General features: G+C 39.7%; 1 protein-coding gene and 1 long non-coding RNA gene across 3 annotated transcripts in view; one reads left to right on the top strand and one right to left on the bottom strand.

Annotated features, from left to right (window-relative positions):
• LOC306841228 (equilibrative nucleoside transporter 2-like) overlaps positions 1 to 12,377 on the top strand; it is a 112,389-nt gene that overhangs the window by 58,441 nt on the left and 41,571 nt on the right. The window lies entirely within an intron of this gene.
• On the bottom strand, positions 1,833 to 4,595 carry LOC306841933. Its single transcript, XR_013781630.1, has 3 exons — positions 4,504 to 4,595; positions 3,026 to 3,126; positions 1,833 to 1,999 (listed from the first exon to the last, which is right to left on the bottom strand). It is a non-coding gene; the product is annotated as an uncharacterized lncRNA (long non-coding RNA).

The following is a 12,377-nucleotide window of genomic DNA, read 5'->3' as shown; positions in this document are numbered from 1 at the left end:
GTTGGTGCTTATTCGACTGATTCGACATGCAGGACTCGAGGCTCCCTACTTTCAAATCATTTACACATCTTTCAGGTTCGCCACTTGAAGAACAAATGTCCATAAACTTGCTTAACTTCAACTTCATCTCTCCAAGGTTTGTGAACATAAACATAATACTCAGACAAATATATATATTTTTTAACCAGGCTGTAAAAAATGGCTTTTTTTAAATGGGGTGTGTCCATATGTGACTTCCAGTGCTTCTGCAGCCAGTCTCAAGCAGACACTCAAAGAACTGCAGTTTTTTTTTTTTTTTTTTTTATATCATTAGGCTTCATCTTTCAACACCGCAGGTTGCTGTTTGGATTAAAGACATTTAAAGGCTTTCGGAAATACTGTGACTCACAGTTTCAGAAAAAGGGAACCGGAAAACAAAGTGCAGATAGAAAAAAACAAAAAAACGAAACCCTAAAAGATTTATTAAATGAAAGTCAAAAACATATCAAATAATAATTTAATAATAATAATAATAATAAAAATTGTAATATGACGACTCACACCTAACATGGACACTGAGGGAAGAACACTGAGATTAAATAGACAGGAGTAATCAAACAGGTGAGACGAGTTACACAGGTGAAGACAATCAGCGCGATCAGACCATCAAACACAAAACGAGAAACAGGAGAACTACAACATGAACCAGGGGACACAAATGAGACTGATACAGAGGGACACAAGAATACAAAATAACAGGAAACACTTAAAATGAATCTCGGAAAACAGACCTGGGAAACACCAGGATCAGAAATTACCAAACAAAACAGGAAACATTAACACACCGGGAAACGTGCAACATAGGGAACATGAGCACTAAAACAGTACAAAGAAATCTAAACTCTGAACTACAAACTAAAACAGACCAAATCAGGACTCTGTGTACAACAATCAGAACTTCACTGACTCCTCTTGCTCTCCTTCTTTCCTTTGTTGGCTTTTAGAAATGAACAAACACAGATTCCTCAACAGTTGTTTTACTCGTTGTAGCTCGGCTGTAGTTGCCTCATGACATTCAGCTACTTCATCTGCCCACACCCGCTGACGTTTTGACATGATCTAAAGCAGCCTTGTTAAGCTAATGACAGTGTGCAACAAGCACGAGCAGCTGTCAACAAAGTTCAAAGTTTAGAGTCAGAGTAGCTGTAGCGCAAAGAGCCCACGGGATGAAATGCAGGACCGGGGGATGAGTTTACACGTTCGGCGTGACGATGTTTAACGCTACCGAGAAACTATGTCACCCCAGTTAGCCGCTCGTTAGCAGCCGCCTTTTATATCAGGAGACAAACGCTTCAAAATTCACAATTGGGACCAGATGAATTTGATGTTGTAGAAAAAAAAAACATGTTTTTTTTAGGCATGATGTCATTCCCTTTAAGTGAGTTGATTTGATGTTTAATGTTAGTAAAACGCCGTCTTAGCAAAGTACTCGTCCAGGTTAGAGTAAGAAGACATGTCAGCTGCTTTTCATCAGTTCGGTTTGTTTCCTCAGATTAAAACGCTCACAACAAGCACAGAAGCTAATCTTAACCGTCGAAGGCGCTTTTTCCATTTCCTGCCACTGACCTATTATGCAGGGGGCCTAAAGACACCACAGTTTCCACCCTGCGTCCTCTACGCATACAGATGTCATTGTGAAACCTGCAGCATGTACTTCAAAATCAGTACCACACAAAGAATAACCCCCAGAGTAGCCTGCGGTATTAAAAAGACAGGACAAAGTTAAAGCAGCTCATTTCAGTCTCATCGTTGGAAACATCATTGTTGTCAATGAAAAAAAAAACACAAAGATGTCGATGAGGAAGTTTTTATAAAATATTTACAATTACATGAAAGCGAGTTCATTTACATTATGTACATGTTGAAGAGCAGGAAAAAGAAAATACTGTCATCCTCAGCCGCTGTCTTTGTCCTGCACACGCTGAAAGTAGTCGCAGGATTCATACACTGGAACCTGACACTGAAAGAGAAGGAGATAAAAGCAGTGTTTACAAGCATGCATGATACAGTTTGAACGTGGCAGGATATCGATCTGTAGGTTTGACATTCACAAAGACGACCTTTGAGAAGGCGTGAGTAATAGGCACAATTAGTCAGACACAGGATGTCTGTTATATTTCACAATATGTCTTAATACTGGAAGTTTCTCCTTTAAGTACGAATGTAGAAGAAGAAACTTGGAAATGATTTCTCAATTTTGAGTAGACTTTAAAAAAAAAACCCAAAAAATAACAAGTAGAAACCTCAAACTCTGTTTTGCAACCATCAGCGTGGTTGCCGTTGCTTCACGTGAACAACCCGAGACAGCAGCACAAGAACTAATTCATCTGTTAGGACAAGCGAGGGTCCAACATCTGGTCTGGAGTCAAATCAGCCAAAGATTCAAAATCCTTTCATTGAGTAATGAAAGTTTAACATTTATTCAAAAGCTATTCCATTTCTTACCAGTTGAAATATAATTGAAGAAGATTTAAACGTGTCACCCATGACGTCTCACACTTCAGCTCACACACAGTACATAACAAAACCGTCTTTAAAGCACAGCCAGGCGTCTGAGTTATATCATATTTGTTTCTTCTTCACGTTTTAAAAGTAGATCAGACTAAAAACTAAACTCTTTCAAGAATACCTACGACCGTAATGATGATGACGACGGCCCCGATATTATTCATGATGATGATGATGGTTTTGTTTGATAACGACGACTTTGGTTTTTTTTTATTGCTAAGTATTTTAACATATAGAGGGAAGATGAAGTCTTTGTGTGTTGGTGCAAAAACAGTAAACAACTTAAATATAAAATAGAATAATGAGATGGTTTTCTGGTTGGAGCTCTTGTGTCTGTCAGCCCGTGTGTCCAATGGGACTTCAAGCTGTTCTACATCCTTGCTTGTGTTGCTCTTACTCTCTGGTGTACAGGACAGGACGTCGCTTTGGATAAAAGTGTCTGCTAAGTGAATTGTAGAATTAGATTAGATAGACTCACCCACTGAGAAGAGCCTCTGGAGGAGCTGGTGCTGTGTTTGTCCATTTCTGCCACGTCAGAGTCGATGTGAGGAACCTCGTAGATCACCATGGCGGCTCTCGCTGAACCAAAGAGCGTCACACAAACACAGAATATGTCAACTTTTAGAATTTCTGCATTTAACCGTTACTCTCTAAGTTACACGTTTCTGTTGGTCTAGTCCAGGGGTGTCCAAAGTGCGGCCCGGGGGCCATTTGTGGCCCTTGAGTGGATTTTTTGTGGCTCTTGACTTCAAATCGAAGAATCAGAAGATTTTGGCCCCAGGCCTCATCAGATGGCATATTTCGTTCTTTTTTTCTTTTTCATGTTAGCGAGGGAGACCTATAAAAGCCTGACTATTCTTTCCAAAAAATTAGAACACAACAGTTTCCCACTGCAATTAGTTATTGTTTATTTACATTATTTTTTGAAGAGGTCAAAATACAAAAAGTTCCTTCCAATATTTAAAAAAAAAAATAACAACAATTTTGGCCCGCAAGAAAAAAAGTTTGGACACCACTGGTCTAGTCTCTACAACAAGTGTTACCACTGCTAGAACTCTGACTAAACTAATACTACATCTAACGTACCATTTATCGTACGCCAAACAAAAAACCCGATATCACAGTTTTAGGAGCTTCGGGATCCAGAAATTCCCCCGAGTTTATTGCTTTATTAACAAACATTCTGTTTGGACTGTGGCAGGAAATACTTATCTCATCAGTTAAATTAGAAAACATGTCGGTGACCCCTTTGCAACATACAATGTCTTATCATTTTAAACTGTCGTCCTCATGGTGTACCACAGGGCTCAACTCTCGGTCCCTTAGATTTCCCTCTAAAACTGAATCTTGGTCTCAACGCTGTTTGATCCTGTCGGTAAAACCACCGAATAGTTTCCTCTGCAGGCTTCACGAGTCAAACTTGATAGAGTCCAAATGTTTCCATGTAAATAATGTGTTCAGTGTACGCTTAACGTTTAACGCTTTCACTCCTGCACAAAACTGACGTTTTCAGGGTGAGCAGAATCAGTGAACACGGACAGTCACATCTGTCTTTATGTAATCTGTCGGTCAGTATGTTCTTCTCTGTTTTATATTGTTTATAATCGGATTCTGTTGAACTATAATATTAAAAAAGTCAGATTTTTTAATTTTAGTGCCAAATAGCGGAGGCTGTTACTTCCCCTGGAGACTCCCACACGACAGGCAGAGTTTCCCGCAGTGTGAACAACCAGATCAGGAGAAATTCAAGGGCAGTAAAAAAATCTACAGGAGTGTGTTTGAGAAAACGATATATACTGTAGTCTTAAAACATTTGGCTTCATCAGATTCTATTTACTGACAAAAGACTCAGTATATGAACAGCTTCACATTATTACGAGGGAGTTTTATTAAAAATGATTCCTCCACTGAGTGTTTTATGCTTAATGATAAAAAGAAAAAGACTTTTCCTTTTACCTTGTTTCCTTCGCAGAGCGTAGAAACAGAAAAGAGTGACGAGGAACAAAGGAGCGATTACAGCCAGAGAAATGATCACAGGAGTTTGGACGTGAGGACCTTCAGTCACGTCCGCTGAGAAAAACATGAAACACAAAAAGGAAATCAGGATTCAAACGTGTCGTGCAAAACTAACACAACAATAATTTTGTTTTTCAACTTACTGTTTTCTGCACATTTAGTGGAGTCTTCTCTGTCTGTAACTGTGATGACAGTACCCTTTCCTTGAACCACATATAAACTTGGTATCTCCACTGTCAAATTGCAGATGTATCTTCCTGAATCGGCTCTTGTGATATTCACAAAGGTGAAGTTGAAGCAGTCTGATCTTTTTTGCAGAGATCCTTGGGAATGATTCTTATAAAAAACCTCAGTTTTTAACTGTTTTATATCTTTCATCCAGGAAACTCTCGCTCTTTGAAACTCCCCTGTCCAGCAGCAGGTGATGTTCAGAGACTCCCCCTCCATGACAGAAACAACTGGAGTCTGTGTCACAACAACGGTGTCCGAAGAAACACCTGCAAAACAGACAGACAGAAACATTATGCAGCTGCTCATCACCACACTCAAGGCACATAAAGAAACTTTAAAATCATCCAATAATGCATCATTTAACAACTAAACACAGCAGTAAAGAGACGCACACATTAACAAAAGAATAGCTGCTCTTGCACATTAATCTGTACAGGTCAGAACACACTTTTGTAATCTGGAAATCACAAGTCAGCCGGTCCGGTTTATTTTGGGTGGACGATCCTATCATGTGGAAATAATGAGCAAATTAACCTGAACTCACAAATCACATTTTTAGGGATGAATTACAGAACACGAGAGAAAGAAAATACTACGGAGCACTTTGTGCACACAGGATATTTATTTGTTTACTTTTTGGGACTAAAATACAAAGAATTCAAAATAAAATGTCCAAAGTACTGACACGACTTTACATTTTATTTTGAGCATTTTAGCAAATTCTCCATGAATATGTGAACGAGATGACGTTTTTATTAACGTTCAGATTAACTTTCTAAGATGTTTGAAAAACAACCTTTTCAGTTTTGGTAAAATTTCAGTCTTTTTGTCACTTTTATGAATCGGAAATTGAGGAAATCCATGATTAAAATCTAGATATTCTAAATGTCGACATCAACACATAGAAAGAAAGTGTCTTTTGTTCATTTTAGTGGTTAAAATGATGTTTTTTTATTTTGTATTTTATGTTGGTTTAATACTCTGGTATAGGTTTCAGTGCTTCCTGTTTTATCTCCTCATTCGTGTCCTCGTGTTTTCTCTTGTGTGCTCTCTGTGTGTATTTTGTTTTCTCCCCGTGTTTTGGCTTTTATAGGCGGCTGTGTCTCAGTTGGTAACAGTCGTGGATCGACGTTGCTTCGTCTATATCATGTTAAAGTGTATAAATGGGATGAGTTACTTGTTTACACAGCAGCCTCGACCATCAGCGTGTGAATGTGACCTGTGGTGTAAAAGCACTTTGAGTACTCCGAAGACTATTAAAGACTAGTCTTGGTCTATGGTGGTCTTGACAACATTAATATTGACTAACCCCCTAGATCCAAAAAACACATTATTATAATTTTTTTTAGAATAATAGACATTTATAGAAAAGTGCACGAAATACAATTTGTTGCATCTCAATTCTTCTGGGACACGTTCATCAAATGTTCAAAATACTAAAACCTGTAAAAAGTACTTTAAATCTTAACATAATGTGCAGTAAATATTCTTTTATGAATTTATGCAAATATACAATACTTATTATTTTATATTAAACTCACAGGTAGTATTTGAACCAGACAATTCCCCCCTTTAATGACCATTTTATTTGGCAGTTGGTGCACACGCCACATCACATGTGCAGAGGCTGTAGACCTTGAAGTGGTCGGCCCGTGTTTGAATCTGACCTGTGTGGTTCTCTACTTGTTCTCTCTCAATCTATCTCTAAATAAAGGAATAAAAAGCCCCAGAAACACGACATGAACAGCAAGTGAGCGGAGATGACTTCTTTTTTAAATGAAGGCCGGTTTAGACTCCCGTACAACATCTAGTTTTAAAACCAAAGACTGAAACCATTCGAACATGTGGGTGAAAACAACAAAGTATTTAAACAGATCTGTAGACTTGATGTTGTTTACTTACTCCAAGACGAGAGGGGAAGGAAAGACGCCAGCAGCAGACCGCTGAGGAGGAACTTCATCTTTGCACTGATCCACCGACCGACTGACTGCTGACACTCGTCGTCACGCTAAGTCCTTCCCACAGCAGCACACACGAAATCACACTCAAGCACAGGGGGCATCTTTAGCTCCTCTCCTCTTCATGTTCTGCAGAAGGGTGTGAAAACCACATCATGTGTTCCTTCCTCCCGCTGAAACAGAGCAGCTTTTAAGTTCCTGTTTGTGAGATTCACACGTTAATATCTTCACCTTTCTCACAGTGCAGAGTCCTGTTGTTTTTGAACGTTTAACTATCAGGTGACTATTTCTTACACTGACATGAGTCCTTAAAAAAACCTGATAATCATTTATGAATATTTACAAACATGTGTAAACAGTTGTGCTGATGTCTAAATCTTTCTCTTGATATTGTTTGTTGTTGGTGCAGGAAGGAAACAGTGATTTTAAAAGTGAGGGTGTTGTCGGGGAAAGGGGAACCATCAACCCTCATTTCAGTCTTTATATTCTAATTAAAAATGAATGCATTTCTGCTAAATATTACAATAATATGCAAATATTTTAACATCAAGTTTGAGGATTTACATTGCACCACCACAAACTTCACGCCATCATCCCTTTTAACTCTTTTCTTGAACCATCATTGTTGAATTATGTGATTATTTAAGACTTCTTTAAAGCGTGTCCATGACTCAAATGATCAAGAACACAGCAGCTTTCACGTCTCACATCTGTTTTCAATGAGTCAACTCAAAACCAGTGTCAGAAAAAGGAAACACACACAGAGCCTTTTATTGATTACTGAAATAACTATTAGAAATCATTGAGGATTATTAACCATGCGTCAGCCTCAGCCGAGTGTTACAGTCAGTTAACATTACAGTGTTTTATTGCTTTATTCATTAAGATGGTGTCGACAGAAATGAGTCCAGAAAACTTGTAAAGCACAAAGTCCTGTCTGCGTCTGGCTGCAGTTCCACCTTCCTCCCTCCTCTCCCCGATGACGGCATCAAATTATAAATAAAAATAAAATGTTTCCGTATCTTGGCACCCAAACACTTTTCAAACAAGTATCATTAAGATAATAGTTTGATGGGGACGCTGATGACGCAGTGGCACTGTGCTTTTCATTATGTATTGAGGCCCAGCCCTCATGCGGGCGGCCCGGGTTCGGGTCCGGCCTGTGGTGGTCTCTCCTCACCTTCCTAACCTTTCCACTGTCCTCCACTATAATAAAGGCTATAAAACACCCAAAATAAAAAAATAAAATAATAATAATAGTTTGATATGAAAAAGCTGGTTGAATGAGCCAATGCATCACTTATATTCATGCATTCATTTAAATAGAGCATCCTTTACATTTAAAAGCAGTGAACAGCCTCAAATACATCTTTAGAAATTATGTTGTAAAATCAATTTAAAGTTTTCTTCTGTTGTCTATTCTACATCGTCATATTCTGCTCCTCTTCTCTTTCTTCTTCTTCTCCTTCTTCTTCTTCTTCTACTCTGTGTTCTATGGACAGTGCTGTTCTGGGATCTGAAACATGAAGGATTTATCAGAGAGTATTGCACCATCTAGCTGTCACATTCAGTACTACAGTAAGGTGAGAGTTGTACTGTACCTGGCGTCTGCTGCTGAGCTTTGCTTGCCCACCTGTGGATGCAGCAGAAGGTAATGATGAGAGCCAGGAGAGGCAGACACCTCAGGACTTGAAGCCACGCCCCCTCACTGTAAGAACCTGAAAGTCAACCAATAGAGATTAAGATCCAAGTTTACATGTCAACAATTTCATCCAAAAATGGCAACTTTTTAGGCTGTTCATGAAAAAGCTTTTCAAAAACAACTCTGTTCTTTGGTTCCAGTCAATATCCGTGCATGAGAGCTTATACTTATACTAGTGTGTATACTTTTTACATGTCCCGTCCTGCAGAGGATCAACAGCGTCTGTGTACGACTCCTCTTGTATATTTACTGTTATTTAGTATATACGTGTTTACCAGCCAATTAGACAGAGAAAGGAGGGTCATCCCTTTACCGTCTGAGAAAAATCAGACGACTAAATATTGTTGATAAATCATTGATGTGAATCAGAGGTGAATTCAGATGTTGGTATACTCTGTGGAGACTGAAAAATAACCTGCGTACACCCCACACTACACCACTGCTTATACTACAACAACAATGGTGGACTCTGTTTGTGCTGCTCACTGCTAGGCGACATTTACTTTACATTGAATGATGTTAAGATATTGACGCGCAAACCACGCCTTCAGTCACCTGACAATCCAACGAATAACAAGTCATCCCTCTCCACCCCGTTTGTCTCAGAGCTTCTCCCCCCCCCCACCCTCCTTCCTCATCCCTTCTTCTGGTTTGTCTAGTTCTAGGAACAGTCTGGACCATGATCCCCGCGGTCAGTCCATCGTCCCAGACCGGCAAGCTGACAACATCCTCTTCCATCATAATCATTATCTTAACATCCTCTCTTTGTATTGCATTTTTTAATTTTAGGCTTCAGACAAATACAGAGATACAGAGAGCTTTGCATTAATTATGCATAAATGGGGGCGTGGCTAATATGGCTGACAGGTCAACGAATCAGAGCCAGTCGTTTGGCTTCATAACACCAGTGGGTGACGTCACTGAGACTACATCCATGTTTCATGTAGTCCACGTTTACTGCTGTGAACAAAGTGTGTTTGATCGATGAGGGTTGATGACCTACCATCAATTGTGACATCTTTGTTTCCTGCATCTTTAGTTGAGACCTCTCTGTGTGTAACTGTGATGACAGTACCCTTTCCTTGAACCGCATATAGACTTGGTATCTCCACTGTCAAATTGCAGATGTATCTTCCTGAATCGGATCTTGTGATTTTCACAAAGGTCAAGTTGAGGCAGTCGGATCTTTTTTGCAGAGATCCTTGGGAAGGACTCTCATAAAAAACCTCAGTTTTTAACTGTTTTATATCTTTCATCCAGGAAACTCTCGCTCTTTGAAACTTCCCTGTCCAGCAGCAGCTGATGGTCAGAGGCTCCCGCTCCATGACGGAAACTTCTGGAGTCTGTGTCACGACAACAGTGTCCGATGAAACACCTGCAACACAGACAGACAGAAACATTATGCAGCTGCTCATCACCACAAAGCTCAGAAAAAACGTCAAAATCATCCGATAATGCATCATTTAACTTCTATCTTCTTTTGTCTGTTTACCAGACACATTTACTCAACTCAGTTAGTGTTGAATGTTTATTGATTGAATTTAATTTTTAGCTTGTTTCAGTAGTAGTTGTAGTTGTAACTTCTCCTGATTAAGGAACCAAATACACACACACACACACACACACACACGAGACGCTAACCTAACTATTCATTCAATGCATAAATCCAAACCAACCTTTACTCTCTGGCCTTTAAAATAACTGCAAATTCAGTATCATAAACATCCTTCTACTTCTGACTGGGAAGGTGCCACATGTGGTGTAAAAGTTCAGAAGAAAAGCTCAAGTCCATTTATCATGTGTATGACGGAAAAGAGCATCAGGGCTAAAGTGAGTCACTGAGGAGGACAGAGTCAGGTCAGAGGCAAATAAACAGGCTAAAGAAGGTATATGTTATTATCTTGATCCTATACATGCAGAGGACACAGAAAACATTATGGGATGTGTAGCGCCTGTTTGATTGTAATTAATACCAGTGGGTGATGTCACTGAGACTACATCCATGTTTCATGTAGTCCACGTTTACTGCTGTAAACAAAGTGTGTTTGATCGATGAGGGTTGATGACCTACCATCAACTGTGACGACGTCTGTGTTTCCTGTATAGTCAGATGAGTCTTCTTTGTCTATAACTGTGACGACAGTACCGTTTCCTTTAACCACATATAGACTTGGTATCTCCACTGACAAATTGCAGATGTATCTTCCTGAATCGGATCTTGTGATATTCACAAAGGTGAAGTTGAAGCAGTCAGATCTTTTTTGCAGAGATCCATGCGAAGGACTGTTAATAAAAAGCGTAGTGTTTAAGTGTTTTTTATCTTTCATCCAGGAAACTCTCGCTCTTAAAAACTCCCCTGTCCAGCAGCAGGTGATGGTCAGAGGCTCCCGCTCCATGACGGAAACATCTGGAGTCTGTGTAACAACAACGGTGTCCGATGAAACACCTGCAACACAGACAGACAGAAACATTAAATGGTAAATGGTAAATGGACTTGAGCTTGTATAGCGCTTTTCTAGTCTTTCGACTACTCAAAGCGCTTTTACACCTACCCATCACATCTACCCATCACACCCATTCACACTGATGGGCTGGATATGTGGCCCATCCAGTATCTAACCATTCACGCCACATTCATGCGCCCCAGACGCAGCAGGGGGAGCAATTTGGGGTTAAGTGTCTTGCCCAAGGACACATCGGACATGTTGCTCGCAGGAGCTGGGGATCGAACCCTCAACCTTCCGATTGAGGGGCGACGACTCTACCAACTGAGCCACAGCCGCCCATTATGCAGCTGCTCATCACCACAAAGCACAAAAAAACGTCAAAATCATCCAATAATGCATCATTTAACTTCTATCTTCTTTCGTCTGTTTATCAGACACATTTACTCAACTCAGTTAGTGTTGAATGGTTATTGATTGCATTTAATTTTTAGCTTGTTTCAGTAGTAGTTGTGGTTGTAACTTCTCCTGATTCAGGAACCAAATACACACACACACACACACACACACACACACACACACACACACACACACACACACATACACACGAGACGCTAACCTAACTATTCATTCAACGCATAAATCCAAACCAACCTTTACTCTCTGGCCTTTAAAATAACAGCAAATTCAGTATCATAAACATCCTTCTACTTCTGAATATTCTGCTTTTGCATGTTATAATTAATTTCCTTTAGTTGAATTTCGTTGGCTGTTCTCCGTTTGCTCTGACGATCGAGGCTCGTCTGGTTATAATCTGAGTTTCTGTCTTTTCTTCATCTGTCAAAGCGATTTGTAAACACCAGGTTATTATTGTTCTACTTATATATCTCTGAACATATAAATATTTATTGAAGATGTGAAACTCAGCTATCAGCCTGTGTTTGAGTCCTTTGAACAGAAACATTGACTTGGTAAAATTAAACTGTAACAAACACTTTATAAGCTTATTATTTCACATTAAGGCGTTGTTTGCTTACCGTGAGTTGAGCAGACACATAGACTCAAAATTAGCAGACAGTTCAAGAGAGGCCTCATGTTTCACACTTCTGAATACGGAAACTGGTCTCTGTAATGCCAAGTCCCTCGCTGCAGGCACGTCTATCACAACGTATCACGGAGTTTCTCACAAACGTCTTTGATTGTGAGAAACCCCACCCCACAAAAACAAAAAAAACAGTGCAAATATAATTCCCTCCCCTCGAGATTAGCAGGAAAGAAGTGGTTTAGTGGCTATAGTCAGGCTTCTATCACCTGAAGAACATATCAAGAATGAAAGGACTTATGTCCCTGCAGGACCTCAAAAAACGTGTCCATGCTTTTATCTTCAGTCGACTTGATAACTGCCTAAAACACCAGAAGGCTGCAGAGTCCAGGAGACCAGGAAAGTGGATCACATCAGTCCAGTTCTGAGGTCTTCAC

The sequence above is a fragment of the Symphodus melops genome, assembly GCF_947650265.1.
Source record: "Symphodus melops genome assembly, chromosome: 20".
NCBI lineage: Eukaryota > Metazoa > Chordata > Actinopteri > Labriformes > Labridae > Symphodus > Symphodus melops.
Note: the sequence above shows the minus strand (reverse complement) of the source record. Positions and strands in the feature narration are given on the sequence as shown.